Source organism: Galeopterus variegatus, unplaced genomic scaffold (assembly GCF_000696425.1).
Source record: "Galeopterus variegatus unplaced genomic scaffold, G_variegatus-3.0.2 Scaffold1147, whole genome shotgun sequence".
Lineage (NCBI taxonomy): Eukaryota > Metazoa > Chordata > Mammalia > Dermoptera > Cynocephalidae > Galeopterus > Galeopterus variegatus.
In genome coordinates this window covers 355,537-374,373 of record NW_007727258.1, presented here as the reverse complement: position 1 = coordinate 374,373, position 18,837 = coordinate 355,537, and the positions used below count along the sequence as shown (strand labels likewise).

Here is an 18,837-nt window from a genome sequence, read left to right as displayed (position 1 = left end):
GACCATGGGACATAGGCAGATGACAGCAATGCTCATTTGAAGCCTGAAATTGCTGAGCACAATGGTTAGACGTGTATCTGGAGTAGGAGTATTGCCTGGGGAGTTAAAATGTTCCCCATAATCTGATGAAAAAAGAGAAATTTTGAGGAAAGAGAGCTTCCGTCTTAATTATCATTGTATTAGTTTCTAAGGCTGCCATAATAAATAAACTAGATGGCTTAAAGCAACAGAAATGTATTCCCTTTACGTCTCTAGAGGCTAGAAGTTTAAACTCAAGTGTCCATAGGGCCATGCTTTCTCTGAAGGCTTTAGGAGAGACTCTTTTCCAAGCTTTTCTCTTAGTTCCTATTGTTGCCAGCAATCTTTGGTGGTCCTTGGCTTGTAGACATATCACTCCAATCTCTGCCTCCATAATCACATCATTCTTTCAGTGTGTCACTGTCTCTGTGTATCTTCTCTTCTTCTTATGAGGACACTGGTCATATTGGATAAAGGGCCCACCCTACTCCAGTATGAATTCATCTTAACTTAATCATACCTGCAAAGACTCTATATGCAAATAATATCACATTCATGGGTAATAAGGGTTAGGATCTGAAAAAAATATTTTTTTTTCTGAGAACTCAGTTTAACATATAACATGCTATCTTTTGAAAAAAATGATTTTTGATTTTATTGATGATTTTGTCTTCCTTATTTTAACCTTAACATTGTTTTCTTTTCTTTTTTTTTCAGTATGATGCTTATGGCTTCAATTAATTCAAAAGACTTTATTTTGCTCGTGTCCATAACATATCACCATATCGCCATCTGATACACTACTATATAGTATGTATAGATTGAATGTAAGCTACATGAGGGATTTTGTCCCTAATTATTCCTCAGTATCTACATTTTTGACACAGAGCAGTATTTTAGTATGTGGTAAACAAACGATTTAATTGAAAATCTAGCTATCATTTATAACATTGCTTTTTTAGGTGAATTATCCTAAATTCCAAATTCCTAATTAGTGAATTTGGGAAACCTACCTATCCTAGTGCACACACACACATAAACACAAACACATACCCAAGAATACCTCAAAAATTTGTGGAAAAAATGGGATTAAAAGATAATACAAATATTTCTACAAACTTTTTGAATACCCCTTGTATGTGAATTGGGAACTTCCTGTATGTTTTTTTGAGGAATTAATAGAAATTCTGGCAGTGTTGGAAATAAAATCTTACAGGTGATAAGTAATTTGATTGCTTTTAAAGTGATTAGATAATTACATATTAAAAATATTTTAAAACAGTTAAAAAGTTACTTGGCTGTAATATAATTAATATATATGTAATTTAAGTTGACCATAGGAAAGTTAGTAAATAAAAAAATTTAAAAGGATAGAAAGAAGGAAATATAATTAAAATCAAACTTTCTTTTCCACAGATACATACTGTTAATGTTTTAGTATGTATAAGTTAATTTTGATGTTTTTACTTATAAAAATAAAATCTTACTTTATATGTCTTGTAATAAACATACTGTTTTTTCTCAATAATACATTTTATTAATTTTCTAAGTCACAGAAGATTATTGCACAGAATAATGTTAACAGCTTCATACTATTCCATCAATTAAGTATTTTGTGCTATTACTTATTTAAATACTTTCTATTGTTACACCATGTTTACAAACAACGTTTTAATGGAACTCATTGCAAACTGTTTGTTAGTGTCTTTCATATGTTCTTATGATAAACTCCTAGAATTAGAATTACTGGATCAAAGGATATTTCCTTTATTTGTTTTTTTAAAAAAGATGAATTTATTTATAACAAAATATATTTTTTATCTATTTAAAGATGCTGATGAGAGCAACAGCTGCTCAACAAACATCTCATAGATGAACAGACCTGAGAGAATTATTTTAAGTCTTCAAGAGTTAAAGTAAGTTCAAGTGAACAAACCTGTTTATAATTTAAATTTAAGTGCTATCCCAGACACAGTGGAGGTAGACTGAGGATGTGCATCTCCATATATTATTTATTTACATAGTGAAAGCCTCCAAGAGTAACTTATTCTGGGAAAAATTTATGACGAGTTATCACAGCTAATTATAGGGGGAGAAATGAGAACATATTTTTCTTGGCTGCTCAAGCAAATTGTTTAGCACTCCTTAATTCAATGCAAGGGGAAAATTGGATGCCTTATTTGCATGAGGTGGTTGTGGTAATCATCTATTTAAAAAATTTGGCATTAGCAATGTTTTACCATGTCCATTTACAAAAATGACACAAAAACACTATATCCTAAACTTTTTACTTTTATGTATTTTTGTCTCTTATTCTGTTACTTTACTTTCTAAAGATTTCATTATAACAAGCCACCTTCTGAAAGAAAATAGAATTGATGACCTTTATTAAATCAAAGGAAATACATTCTATGTGCTACCTTTGTATTGTTTTATTTTAGGAAATAATTTTTTACTCTTTGATCAAAATTGATCAGTGTACTCGAGGCTGATCTAGGTGAACAAAGCAAAGATTCTGTGTGTAACGCTATTTTATTACTTCACTTTGTGATGTGCCACATAATGGCAAAAATCCAGCCAGAGACATAAATATGCAGCTTAGAACTCACTTAGAACTCAGAGAAGCAGGGTCAAGAATAGCAGAGCAAGCCTGAATGATTCTTCCCCAGCTAATCTGCTCATAACTTATGATATTAGAACAGTGTATCTCTGGGACTTGGTTGGGGGAGGAGGAGGGATGGGGAAAGGTAAGATGTTGATCAAAGGGTACAAAGTCTCGGTTAGACTAGAGGAATAGGCTTTAGTGATTTATTGTACTGAATGGTGACCACAGTTAATAATAATATATCGTATATTTCAAAATTGCTAAAAGAATAGATTTTTAAAGTTCTTACCACAAGAAAATCCTAAGTCAGTGCGGTGATGGATATGTTGATTAGTTTTATCGATACATTGTATACATAGACCAAAGCGTCACATTATGCCCCATAAATATGCACAAGTATTATTTGACAATGAAAATATAAATTTAAAAAAGAAAAAAAAAGGAACACAAAAGATTTCATGTTGCTTACCTATTTTCAAGAAAAATGTATGTAATTTAGCAAAGCAAATGGAAGCATTATTAATTATAATATTTAATAGAACTATTGGCTGATCTTGATTTTGAGAAAAAATAAAGAAATGTGATTTGGGACACATGCCAGAAAATAGCTACAAAGACAAATTGGATGGTATATAATCATAAGTCATGAAGTCTATAGGCTTTGAAAGAAGGAAAAAGATACTTATAAAAGAAAAGATCCAAGTTTGTAGGACATTTCTAAACATATAAATGAAAAACAAGACAAAAAGTTCTTATAATGTTTTCTCCTACATTTTCATTCATTACAGTATTGCTAAGTACTTTTATTTTTCATCACCTTACAATTTACATAAATGTGTAGTAATAGGTTTAATTTTAATAAGAAAAATATTAATAATCTCAGCTGTACCAAAAAGCACAAGGTTGAATTGTAATCATGTTGCCTCACACTCTGCCCCCATCTCCAAGTTTTCTACTTGGGAAGCATTCACCTGTCCCTAAGCTAAAAGGACTAGTAGCTGTGAGAAAATATCACAAATATAATTTTTTTCTGGTAAGATAGAAGGCAGGAAATGGTTGTCTCAGAATCTGCATTTCTTCAGGGAATCTATTTTCCTTTGATAGCAAAAAGACATTTTAATTTATATGTGCAGATTCTTATCTTTAGTCTGGTAGGATGGATTGACCTGGAGAGAAGCATCCATCAAGCAACAAAAGATAGTGGTGGTTGGTAGCAGACAATGATGGGTGGCAGCCAGTGGTAAGTAGTAGAAAGTGGTTGGCAGGTGGTGGCTGTTGGCACACGGTGGATGGATAATGGCAAGGCATAGTTGGTGAACCCCACCTTTCAAGGTACAATGGTAGGAAATAAGTCTAACAGGGACTTTCTTTTATTTACCAGCTCAGAAGGAAGTAGGGAATGAATATACAAAGTATTACTATTACTATAAATATTTTATAAACATTGTTACATATTGATTTTAATCAAATATTTTTGTAGTATAGTTCTTGAAGCAAAAGGGGCCTTTGTATTTTTTTTCCCTCTAGGTGCTCAAATAAAAGGATTATGTAGATGGGAATCTAAAGACTGCATCTAATCCAAAACCAGGCTGTGAAGACACTCCTTGCTATCAAGGAATTAGGAGTCAGAAAGAGAAGAAAGCAGGATGTTTCTCTGATGTCTATAGCAAGAAATAAAGTGCAATATGAGTTCTTGCCTAGACCAACCAAGGGGTGCTATGGAAAAAGATTTGGAATCAGCTCCTAGAAAATCTGGGCTTTTCCTTCTGGAACTGCTAAGGCTAACTACTTTAGAGCTTACTTTGGAATATAAAATTTTTCCGCTCCACAAATCTTATTTTAAATTTCAATGTGGTAATCATCAATTGAAGTAATAATCTAAAAAATAGTCCTTATGACAAGACTAAAGCAAACTAGAGTATCAGAAGTCCAGAAACTAAATGATATTCTGAAACTTTAATAATGGACTCACTGTTGAGGAAGAATAAGTAATAATATACATCTAATCATACTGATGAAAAAGTAGGGAAGGAAAGAAAGATGAAGAGGATGGCATGACTAGGAAGACTCTATGACAATAGAGAAATGGTATCATCAAGAAAGCAAATCCACATATCAATCTTTGGCTCAATGAGTAAGTAATCTAATTTTCTACTCTGGAAGGTAGTTGATAATAGAGTTCTGGCAGAACCTCATCCTTAAATTAAGAAAAAATAATGTCTCTAAGTGACTTCTCTAAATGGTCTGAATTCTTTCTTCTAATTTTTCCTTTTTGTTTATAAGTTTTGAACTGATTCATTATGGGTTAGTAATTTTAGACCTTCCTTTAGGACCCAGTCATTTGACATTTTGTGAAATATTAAGTCTAAAACTACATATGGAAGCTTTAGATATTTTAAGATTTGGGGATCCAATAGACTGTAAGGTATAATATCTCTTTTTTTCCCCCTCTGTGCTATTCTCACCCCCATCCCACACCCACCCCACCACCAGACTCCCCAAGGGGGAAAAAAAGCTATGCCTACTTTTTGCCAGTCTCAAAACATGTTTTAATGTAGTGGTAACTTCTTTGATATGAATGTTTGTGTCCAAATAAGATTCATATGTTGAAACTTAATTCCCAGTGCAATAGTGTTAGAAGGTGGAGCCCTTGGGAGGTGATTAGAGCATGAGGCAGAGCCCTCATGAATGGGATTAGTGCCTGTATCAAAGAGGCCCGAGTGAGCTTGTTTGCCCCTTCTCCCGCGTGAGCAAACACAGCAAAAAGATGCCATCTGTGAGGAATGGGTCCTCACCACACACCTAATCTGGCAGCACCTTGATCTTGGACTTCCCAGCCTCCAGAACTGTAAGCAATAAATTTTGTTGCTTATAAATTGTCCAGTCTATGGTATTTTGTTATAGCAGCCTAAACAGACTAAGTTAGTAACATACGAAGTATACAAATGTCAGTAAGATAACCTTTGCCTCTTGGGAAATTTTGTTGCTTATAAATTGTCCAGTCTATGGTATTTTGTTATAGCAGCCTAAACAGACTACGTTAGTAACATACGAAGTATACAAATGTCAGTAAGATAACCTTTGCCTCTTGGGGACACATACATCCTTTCACTTAGTTATTCTGGTTTAGGCATCCCTCATACTATGTTTTGGTGGTTTGCCTATATTCTACCTCATGGGAATGGCAATGTAATAAACATCCTTGTAATATATTATGACAAATATTACTTAACTAGATTACAACATTCTACTTTGAGATTTTAAAACATGCTTAAATTAAGGTAGATTATTATTTTAGATGTCTAACATAAAGGAATCTTGCCAGACGTCTATAACATTTGCTTTAGATGAGTTTCTTTTCTTTAGAAACATGAATAGTTTTCTGTTTCAGAAGAGTGAAAGGGGTCTTTTGCTTAAGGAACATAGACTCCTATTTATTCTCTAAACACTTTATCTGAAAGTACAACACAAGCAAAGCCAACAAAGCAGTATGGGACCTGTTGCAACTTTTATTAAATTTTATTTTAAAATTCTTAGATATAGTATTTAAATCCTCAAATACAATTATATTGCTTTTTTGAATTAAATGTTATTGTTGAAACAAAAATTTGAGAGGAAATAATTTTCTAAACTTAATGCCTTTTAAAAAAATAATCAGTGATTATTCTGCTACCTGTCCACAGGTTTTGAAGTACTGTACTTTATTGGGGCTAAAAATAATCTTTATAAAAATATATTTCACAAGTTCAAAATACATTTTTAAAGTATCAAATAAATGGTTTATGATTTTCAAGTATTTAGGCCCAAGTATATTGCTGTGGTAGCAGTAAATTATCATAATCACATAACAACTGCTGTAAGAATATACTTGTTTGTCACATCAAATTTTGGTAGTTATTGCAACCTATTGAATGAAATAGATGTTCGATACTAAATATAAAGTTTCTTGTAAGTTTAGTCGTTTTAATTTAGAAGAAACTATTTTTATTATCTTAACATGTTGAAGTCATTATAATTACAGTCCCTATTTATTTTCTAACATATCAGTCAGTAAATGAATTACTGATGAGAACATTGGGAAGTCAAGTAATTTAGCTATTAAATTAAATTAGTTTTTCTGTGTTCTGCTGTCATTGTTTTTTGCTCATAAAACTCTGTTAACCATTTCCCCTTTGGATTTGCCCTTCTATCCCTTAATTCCCTCATTTCATCTGCTTAGAGAGCATCTTGATTCATATTAGAGTCCTCTTCTACTCTCAGTTTTAACCTTCCACTGACTTTGCCTAATTCTTCCATCTCTTTATTCTCCAACCTGGAAATTTCATCATCATCTCCTCATAACCTTTCCTTCAGTCAGACTGCTTATATTTCCTTACTGGTCAGCTTAGTCATCTTTTTAATTTGGTGCCAGAAAAGTATCAATAATGCTATTTCTTACTATGAAACTTGAATGAGACAGGAATTTGGAGATCTGATTTCCATTTACAGCTTCCAATAAACTCTGGTTTAAAGATCATCATCTTATTCAGGGACTCAGGACTGTCCGTCTTAAATGAAAGATTTGAAATAGATTGTCTTTGAAATCTTTACAACTTAACTATGCTTAGTATACAAATACTGATAGGTCTGAATATATTCCAGTTGCATCAAAGTAAATGTAATGAAACTAAAATAATTTATTGTTTGGGCTGCCTTGACTTTATGTTAAAAGAGTGCTTTGAGAAAATTCTCTAAATAGGGCTTGAGAATTGCTTTTAAGCACTCCCCTTGCTCCCTTTTGCAACTGCATTTTTATTCTACTGGGCATAGATTTGGCTAACATTTTTGAACAGTATTCTTTGCCAGTGTCACTGGGACCTGTGGGAAAATTGCCTAAAGTCATCAAATCTGTTGCTTAAAGTTCCTTTACTTGTATGTTGCCATGGATATTTCGGGGAGAAATTTAGCATTTTATCTCAGATTAAGCAAAATGACATTTTATCAGGAGACATAATTTCTACCACAATGAAGTTAATTACAAGCATCAGAATACTCAGTCCCTTTGCTGGAATAGTCAACTAGTATATCTTACTCTGACTTAAAAAAAAAAAAATTATGAGCAAATGCACTCTGACTTATGCCTCAAGAATGCCAGCCTAGGGTCAAGTACTGTTGAAACTGTAAGACAGAGACCAACTATCAGAATAGGTAAAATCTGGATATGTCTTGTCATTTTATTTAATGGGGGAAATAAAGGCTGTGTGAATGTTTTGATTGTTCTCTGACCCTTGGTGTTCATGTGTTTAGAACAAAACAAGTTTGAGAAACACAGTCCAGCTTAGAAGAGGAAATGTCCCTGAGTATGGCCATACTCTACAACACTTTATCAAAATAGCTGACAACCTGATTTTCCTCTACCTCACTGATAAAAAATAGAAAACAAAAAATAAAACATCACAAGAATAATGTCTGAACTAGAGCTACATATTGTACCAAGTTACCAGGAGAACTATTTTCTAGTAATAATCAAGAAATTATTAGAGAATTTGTGGAATGCTGTGATGAATAATTGAAGCATGTCTCAAAATTGTTGTAAGAATCATACGAGATAAAATATAGAAAGTACTAGGCAAAGTGGCTGATACAGAATTTGAATTTCTTCCCCTGAATTCATAATAGAATACACATAAATATATCTATTTCTATTATATAAATAGCATTTTAAAAATATAGCCATTTAGATTCATCTTAACAAAACTCTGTCTTATTCCACTGATCATTCAAGTCTAGAAGTTAATTCATTTTTATGCTTTCTAAAAAGAAAAAAAAATTCAATAAAGATATTGAGTTAGTATCAAATAGTGTTACTTTCCTGACTGCCCTAGAGACTGTTAATTGATATTCTGTCCATCACAGTGAATTTCTATCCCCAATTCAACTACTTATCTTACTTCTTAAACTTCTACTTCTTTCATAGACTATCAAACAATGTAAAAACAGTTTCTTTCTAAAATTGTGAAAAATTATCTTTTCTGGGTTCAATAAGTCCCTGGAATTTTTTCTTTCACACAATGCCACATTTTACAAAACACAATACACTCTTTAATTAATTCAGATATTTACATTTCTCAATTTCAATGTATTAAACCTTAATTTTAAATTTAAAATATGCAACAGAAAAATTTTAGTTAGCTATTCTTCACTTTTTTCTATAAATAGATTCTATTTATCAGATGGGTGTTATTAAGACTGAATTTTTAAAATTTCAGTGTGAGTTAGTCTATGTAAACCAGATGCTTTGTCAACTAGCATAATAAATGATTAGTTAGCTATTCTTCACTTTTTTCTATAAATAGATTCTATTTATCAGATGGGTGTTATTAGAGACTGAATTTTTAAAATTTCAGTGTGAGTTAGTCTATGTAAACCAGATGCTTTGTCAACTAGCATAATAAATGGCATTGTTTGTTTAATTGGCATGATGAATGTTAAAAATGGACTCCCATGGGTGATATTAAGGTGTTAAAAATCTGTGGATTTGCTAAAATTCTTTAGAGACATCTTCCTTTATATGTACAGTGTATAAAATTTCACTTAGGTCTGTAGACTTTGCCTAGAAATGGAGCCCAATATTTGATTTCCCAAATGGTTCTATGCTATCAAAAGAAAGACTTTTGGTTGCCTGATGATGGCTAGGTTAAAAGATTTCAGCTTCTGCTATAATTTCAAGAGAGCGTTTTGAAATAATGCCAAGAGCACATTTCATGGAGATAGCCCCTGATTTTAGTCTGAGAGTTTGTTTACTTTCCTTGTAAGCTGGTAGTGAAGTTACATGGTGGACTGAATTCTTACTACCACAAATATTTTACAGGGCTACTACTGTCTACTAACATAAAAAACTTAAATGCCATTGATGACTTTTTGACTTGGGTCAGTTTGCAACAGATCCTCAGTTGGTGATCACCTGGAAATGTGCAGACCTGTGGATGAGCAGCTAGGATGTAGAAACAGGAAACATGTATATTATTATGCAAAAGAGGGGGAGCATTTGATAACGGGGATGTTTAGGAAGGAGACAGGAGTCAAGAGACCCCCAGGCTATGTAGAAGAAATCAGAGAACATGAATCTTTGTTACTAGAGAAGGAAGAAGAGACAGGACAGTAGATGCATATGATGAGAAATTTGCTGTGTAGGATATAATATAAACCTCCACCTCCTCTTTTTTTTCTATCAAATTGATGGTAAATGTATATATTGATCATTCATGGTTTTTGTGCTGCTTCATGTTTTTGGAGGATTGTGAAAAGGTACTGAGTTCTGCATTATATGTGGCAAGGGGCAATACCAAGATCACACTCAGGGCAATTTACACTTAAGATACACTTAAGATACACCTGAATATATACCATTAGGTAGCTAATGTTACTTTTTTGTCTATATGTTTGTGTTGATTATCTTTTGAGTATACTAAATAATTTACTTATCCACGTGGGTATAGGTTAACAGCAAATGTAGATTGCCGAATTAGATTGAGAATCAGGAGGGAGACCTGAATTCCTTCATCTTTCTCCTACAAACTAACTGAATTGGAAATTTATTTAATCTCTGAAGGTTCTTATCTCAACATCTGCAGAAAATAAGATTCTTGAACTAGCTGATCTTTAAGAGTTTCTTAAGGTCTATCGACCCACCCAACCCCCACTGTATGCCTACAGCAGCATGAAAACTTAATGTATTCAAGGGCAAAATTGTTCAAGTTCTCCCAGGCTTCAACATTCCATTCGGCTCTAGAATAGATTAGAAGAAATGCACATTCACATTCTTCTCATCGCGGTGCACTACTTACATATTTGTAAAATAAATCTAGGGGACTAGCTAGAAAAAAATCTGAATATTAAGTTTGGAGGACTCTATACTTGCAATGTCTAATAAAACTTTTGCAATGGTGGAAATGTTCTATAGTAAGGAAGCAGTCACGTGTGGCTATCAAGCATTTACTTAAAATGTGGCTAAAGTGTTTCTTTACCTCATCATTCATATGAAATTATTAAATATTTGTATCTAATCTTTACATGTTAATGAAAAATTAAAATGCTAAAAGAATACTTTGTTGAATTAACATGTATTTATAGTGGGGAGTAGCTTTTCCAAGCAAAAGAAAGTCAAAAACAATAAAAAAAAAGTTGATAGTTTTGTTACATAAAAACTTCAAAATTCTCTGTATAAAAATATACAAAATAATAAAAAAAGACAAAATATGAATTTGTATTGGCAGTACATATAACGAATAGCTCATTTTCTTAGGTCAAGTAGTATGTATACAGATTGAAAATAGGACATTATAAATACAGCAATTAAAATCAGAAAAGATTAAAAAAAGATAGCTCTCAGGAAAAAAAGCTATAGATATATGAATAGATTCTCAAATTCATTCACACATAAAAACATGTAAATAAAGGTGACAATTCTATGTTTGCCCATCAGATTGACAGATATGAAAAGTTGGGTATTATTTTGTGCTGGTGAGAAAATAGGGAAATAAGCCTCATCTTCCTTTATTTGTAGAAGTGTAAATAGATGTAATTGTTTTAAGGGGAATTTGGCCATATCTATTAAAATGTATAATGCACATGCTCTGTTCCAGCATTTCACATATATCAGTGTAATCCTGCATAGGCTCATAAGAATATAATAAAACATATGTTCAAAGTTATTCATTGCAACACTGTAATTAAAACAAACTAGAATAAAGTTAATGATCAATAAATAGGGAATTGGTAAAGTGATTTATGGTATATCAATGCAATGAAATATGATGTAGTTTTTATATAGCCAAAAGAATGAAATCTATCTGTATTACTAACATGGATAGATTTTAAATAATGTTCTTAAGTAAATAATTATAAACATATTTGTATATATTTTTTAAAAATATGAATTGAATTAGTCTAAAGGTATATATAAGAAATTTGGTAGCAGTTAATATTCAAGAGAAGTCTGGGAGGTGCTAGAGGGGTGGGATACATTTACCTTCCATTTATAATTTCTAAATCATCTGAATAATATATGTGTATTAGTCCATTTCTTCTGCTTATAGCAGAATATCTATAACTGGGTAATTTATAAAGAAATGAAATTTATTTCTTACAGTTTCATAGGCTGAGAAGTACAAAGTCCAGGGAACACATCTGGTGAAGGCCTTCTGCAGTGACACAGGGTGTCACATCATATGAACGGACTGAGCAAGAAAGAGCTAACTTGCTCACCAGCTTTACTTATAAAGCCAGCAGAACCACACCCATTATGCCATGAATGGATCAATCCATTCAGGAGGACACAGTCCTCATAATCTAGCCACCTCTTTAAGGACCCACTTTTCAAATGCCATACTTAGATATCCCACCTTTTTAACACTATTACATTGGAGATTAAGTTGCAATACATGAACTTTTGGGGACACACTTGACCCATAACAATATATTCCTTTTGTTTTAAAATAATAATAATAATCATATTTTTAAGTGTACCAATAACACATGAAGAAGATATGGGCAGAAATACAAATTTGATAAACCTGAGGAATAATATTATTATAGGTAAATTTTTAAAGACATTCTAGAGCTTACTCTGAGATAAGTATTAGTTACCTGGTAGTACAGGTTATAATTGTTTCATGATTATACCTAATTAAAATAATAGTAAATATAAAAATATACAAATGTTGGCCCTAAAATAGTTTATAAAAACCATAGGTATATGATGGCTTAGGTGATTTAGAAAAGCTTTCTTTTCAATACTACCCAAAGCGATCTACAGATTCGATGCAATCCTCATGAAAATACCAATGGCATTCTCCACCGAAATAGAAGAACAATCTTAACATCCACATGGAACAACAAAAGACCTCGAATAGCCAAAGCCATCCTGAGCAAAAAAAAAAAAAAAAGGCTGGAAGCATCAAACTATCTGACTTCAAATTATACTACAAAGGTATAGCAACCAAAATAGCATGGTACTAGCATTAAAACAGTCACATGGACCAATGGAACAAATAGAGAACCCAGAAATGAACCCTCATACTTGTAGCCAACTGATCTTTAGAAATTCAAAGAATAAAATACAGTTATAAATATGCAACAGCAACTTTTTCTTCATGGCTTTCATATTAAACAAAACTAAAACACTGATTATGGTAAGTACCTATATGAATTTTTTTTCTAAGTGTGCATTAGGAATTATCCAGGTTAGGTAGTGTTTAGAGGAGAAAAAGAAGTTTTCACACATAGGGACTACTGGGCTTCTAAGAACAAAGAGATCATTTTTAAATATCTGACTAATAAACACATTTGGATTATATAATCTAATTTACCAGGAGGGAGAGAGATTTGGAGTAAATATCATTTGTCTCATTTGAACTGAAATTATTGAAATGAGAATAATAGTTAATTTATTAGCACATGCTAGAAAACAAAAGGTGATCAATAAATATATGCAGGAGAAATGAATAAATTAATGGATAAATAGAGGCTTTGAATTTAATAAAAAATGGCAACTTAGAATTTCTGATTACAAATTTTGTAGTACGAAAATGTGGTAATATTAAAATATTAGCATTCATCCATTTCCATGCAGACCTAATACACACACACACATACACACACATACATACACATGCACACACACACGAACACACACACACACAATCGGATGGAAAAAAGATATTAGGAAACTTTGATATCATTATTTGTAATAAAATAAGCACACACAAAGTGAGTTTATGACCAAATCTAGGCCTAATGTATTTGACGATTGATTTAAAAATAATCAAATGGTAAAACAGAACTTACTGATCTTGTTACAGTTTGTTGCTGAACAAAACAAAATTAATTGATGACCTAGCAATAACCACGCTAATTACATTAATTTAGATACAAGATTTTTTAAAAAAACCTATAGACCAAACATTTTCCTTTGGTCTAAATTATCCTATATTGAATTTTCCACAAATCAGATTAACTAAATTATTACTATAGCTCCATTTACCCTCATGGAGAAGTTCACAAATACATGTTTAGTGTTACTGACTGCACTTTGTATAAAGATGGGCATATTTGGAGAGAACTCATAATGCTACACTATACACAAAGAGAACCAAAGTGAAAAAAATCATGTATTTGCATTCAGAATTCTCTTTAATGATACTTCAAAAAGTTTCCAACTCAATGGAATTATTTTTTTATTATTATTATTCCATAAAGATTGTGTGCCTCTATTAGCTTTCACTTTGGGAATATCCCTGATGTCTGTTTAGTAAGATATAAATTGCTTATTGTGACATGAGAAGAACAATCGTTCAGCTGGATAAATATTTTCAAGGATTAATGATATTTTTACAAGCACAAATATGTTCTCTAGTACAGGGAAGAAAACAAGTTTGAAGCAGATATCCCGTTTTCCTAGTGGTATTAACCTATAACCCAATTCAGTTTGCTAATTAGCTTCCCTTGAATAAAAATTCCCATAGAACACCCATATAATCTCACACTACATTATCACTGTCAGCCTGAATTAAAATGCCATCGGCAGGTTCAGTGTGTTGAAAATAAGAAGAAAAAGAAAATACAAGGATGAAAGCTACTGATGTCATACTAAAATTTCACTTGTCTAGGCCATTTTCATCATGTCTGTCAGCCATAGTAGTGGTAGGAAACACCTTTTAAATCTAGAAGGTATACTAGCATACCCATTTAGGAATATGTTATGAGCTTTTCTTAATCAAGATCCTTTTTTTCTTTTTAAAGCTGAGTTCTTAGAAACTGTAATTTAGGAATTTGGCCATAACAATTTAGGTTTCAAGCTAATTGGGTATTTAGCACATACTTGAATTCAGGGAGAAACATTTTATTTGTAAAAATATAACATTCCCAACAAGATATGCCTTGAAAAGAGATTAACAAATCATTTTATCTTTACTTAAGGTTATATTACATTCAACTTCTTGTCAGAACATTCTAAAGCTTCAATAATTTAGTTGGTATATAAATGCATAAGGGCATATAAAACAATTTATCAAACTGTGAAATATACGTTTTTTGTATAATAAAATACAACTCAGTTATTTATTCAAAGATCCGCTATACAAATCTGACTAAATGATTATTGGCATCAAAGAGGTTAAGTTCTACAGGAGAAATAGACATATAAATTAACAATTGCAAAAGGTATAGCCTTTTGGCCAGAACTGCAGTCTTCCTGTGATTCGCCAAAACGAAAAATACAAAGGCAAAGAGGAGAGGCACCTGATATATATTTTCTAGGCCTTTTAGAAAACATGGCGTCGTTCCTTTGGCCACATACATGCGAATCTACAAGAAAGGTGATGTTGTAGATAGACATCAAGAGAATGGAAACTGTTCAAAAAGGAATGCCCCACAAATGCTGCCATGGTAAAACTGGAAGAGTCTACATGTTACCCAGCATGCTGTTGGCATTGTTGTAAACAAACAAGTTAAGTGCAAGATTCATGCCAAGAGAATCAATGTGTGTATTGTGCATATTAAGCACTCTAAGAGCCTAGAAAGCTTCCACAAGCAAAAGAGAAAGAAACCTGGGTTCAGCTGAAGAGCCAGCCTTCTCCACCCAGAGAAGGACACTTTCTGATAACCAATGGCAAGGAGCTTGAGCTGTTGTATCTTATTCTCTATGAATTCATGGCATAATGTATGTAAAAAATATAAAATAAAAGACCAAGACTGTTGTACTGTAAAACTGTTTCTCTTAATTGAGTAGAACTATGATGTCCCCTAATGGCAAGGAGCTTGAGCTGTTGTATCTTATTCTCTATGAATTCATGGCATAATGTATGTACAAAATATAAAATAAAAGACCAAGACTGTTGTACTGTAAAACTGTTTCTCTTAATTGAGTAGAACTATGATGTCCCCTCCCCCTAAGAAACACTGAGAGCAAAAAACCAACCAACCAAACAAACAAAAACACATAACAAAGTGTATAATAAAAACTAAAAAGAAAAAAAAAGAAAAAAATACAATAAGAGAGCAAAGAAAGTTGCATTTAATTATGATGGAGGAAAATTAGAGTGGAAAATTTGAGTGTGTCTTAAACAAGTAGATGTACTTTATTTAAAAAGTGTTTTAAATGTAATTGTTTAGAAAGCCTTGTACCTTTTCAGCAATGCCTATTAAAGTCTTTATTATGAAAAGAAACTTTTAGCATAACATGACTATAAATAGTTAAGCCTTTGAAGAGACTACCATTGAGTTCTTTCTAAATAATGCCTCCCCTGAAAAAATTTTTGTCAAGGTGCAACAACATATTCATGAAGCAGCATGTGTTTATTTCAAAGTCTGTCATTCCTGAGAAATACAGGCCCAAGCCTGCTTTGTTTGTGACAGCTAATAATATCTTAGAATTGAAAAGAATTATTATTTTTATGTTAGTTATGCCCCGTCCCTTTCTGGTGAATGAAATTTCAAGTTTTGAAAGTCTTACTTCATGAGCGACCTCAACTTTTGGTCATCAAAGGCAATTTGGCTGCAGAATAACTGAAGTGCCAATGGTTGTGCTCAAACCTACTGTTGATGCCTGAGGAAAGAGGCAGAAGGAGACAGTCTCTAATTTGAATGGGATGTGGGTGGTGGGCAGGTGTGCTAGTTAGAAAGGATGGGGCTTAGATGAGCTCTTGTGAAAAAATCTCATTTACATAGCACTTGCCTTAGTAAGAAGTTTATTTGAAAGTGCAGGTTTGACTTGAAGGAGGAGCCTAATCATCCAGGTGGTAGTAATCCTGGCTCCTGGTAGTCTTTCTTCATAGGGAGGAGTGGGAGAGAAAGTGATCTTCAAGGAAAGCCCCATTAGACAAGTCCCCTGGGAACAATGTTAGAGATGCCTTCAAGTATCAAGGTAACTTAGCTACCAGGGGAGACCTGGCCTGAATCAGTGAGACAGTTTCAATTGGATCGAATCCCAAAGAAAATAATGATCTAGTCTGTGGTGGCTGCCTTGGCAATCCCATTTGTTCAAAAGCTCTTTAAAGTTCATTGACATTATAAAACACCAAGGGCCAATTCACTTATTTCATTTTCAACTTAAGAAGAAAGATAGGTTGGGGAATAATTTGAGCACCTTCATCTCAATAGGGAGTTGTAAATTTCTAGTACTTAAAACATGAAAGGAACTTATTTCACTGTAGAAGTTCTCTTAATTTTGTAGTTCTGTGGATGAAAGGCCTTTCCATAGATACTGAAGAGAATATTGTAATAAAGCCGCTAGCATTAAAAAAAACATAAATTTAATTCTTTCATATGGCTTTTTAAATGTACTAATAAAATTGGGTAGCTTTTTGATGACCTTATAAGCAAGAGGGTTACAAATGGGAATAATTTAAAAGTTTTCATTATCTAGTCCTCATGATCCTTAAGATAATAAAGGAGTAGATTTCAGTGAAAAAATAATCTTAAGAGGCCAGGCCTTAAAATTGCAATAAACATGATGGAACTGCATGGATGGCAAAGGATTCTTAACGAGATTTAACAGGGTAGAATTAGTGTTGGAGCAATTATTTCAGTTATGTGTTCATTTACTTTGTGTAATTTATGGCCTTAATTACTGGTAGGCAGATTCAGTCATGAGGCAATGCTTTTGATAGTCAGTCTTGGTAACACTGGCAGTACATGGTGGATGAAAACGCTTCACACATGGCTTCTCTTTCCACAAAGGAAGTTTCCTAAAGCTTTTTATTTAATTTTGATTTTTCAGCTCAACAAAAGCATGTAGATCTGGCTTTTGAAAATAAGCCTGTGGAAAGGAGCCATAGACTGGTGTCGACAAGCCTAGGCCTGCTTTCTCATCTATAAAATAGTGAATTTATTTGCTTTTCCTTTGTGCTGAACAATATATGTGGGAAAATAGACTCCAGATTCATGTGAAATAGAGACTGAACTGGATTGTTAATCACTATTTTGATTTATGCCTAGGAATGTCCTGACTGTACTCTGCTGAGCCAAGTGCACACACAAAATATATATATATATATATAAAAGGATCAGTTGATGAATATGGGTGTGGGTGGCAGTTTCATGTCAGTGGGCCAAGATTGGTCTGATGAAATGCTTCACTGAAGTGTTTTTCTGAAAACAGAATGCTCTTTATAATAAAAGAAAGTTTCAGACAAAACCCTATATAAATAATATTAACTTAAGAACACTACAAATTTTTTTAGACTTAGGTTTCAGCTGGCACGTGCGTTAGGTCTTCTATATTCTCATGTTACTTTATTTAGACATCTTACCATGTATTATTATCTATTTAAATATCTATTTCTGCCATTAGACTTTAAGGACCTTAAGGATAAAAAATAACTTTTATTTATCTTTGTATTTGCAATATCTGCCTAATACCTGGTACATACAATATTTAACAAAAGGTGACCTCAATACAAATAAGACATTGTGCTGAATAAATGACTTAATTGAGTCTTAAGAGACAGAAATATATTGATTATCTTAGGCCATTTATAAATTAGATGACAGCTTCTATTATTTTTCAAAATATTCCACATTTTCTCTAGTCAGAGACACTCTGAAGTTTCAGTCAGATGCCTTGTATGAAAATCTTTAGTTAAAATACTTACTTAAGAAAACTACTTGGCCAAAGATTTGCAGTTGTGAGAGATGCTAGGAGAATTGGGAAAATATGGAAATAAGAGTCTTTAGAGGATGTATTTAACAAAAGTATTTTCATCACACCATAAAAATTCTAGGAAGTACAGTTACAGAATTATTAGACTCACATAAAGAGAATGAATAGCACTAACTGGACCATTTACAGTATTCTTCATGGTATCCTTGTAGATAATATAGACATGTGGAAAAGTGCTAATGCAGTTAAAATGATCGTAAGTGAACAAGTCACTACACATAATGGATGTCACCTTGAAAAGAAGTCTCTAATTTCATGCCACAGACTATCTTTGTGTCCTATTTCACATTTGTAATTAATGTTGGTGACTCCAACTTATCAAAATTTTTCAAAACACAAAATCGGGAAGGAATATTAGTACAATGGATTCATGTTACCAAATACAGTCTGATGAAATAGAGCAACATTATAAATAGAAGAGCTTTATTTTAAGATATTTACGTATTGAAAAGGAAAAGTATTGGGCTTTATTTGATAGTTCCATTTAAGACAATAGCATAATGTCAAATAAGCT

At 32.5% G+C, this 18,837-nt stretch overlaps 1 pseudogene; it reads left to right on the top strand.

Moving 5' to 3' along the window:
* The first annotated feature begins 14,861 nt into the window (after nt 1-14,861).
* LOC103592421 lies at nt 14,862-15,322 on the top strand (annotated as a pseudogene).
* Nucleotides 15,323-18,837: the final 3,515 nt, after the last annotated feature.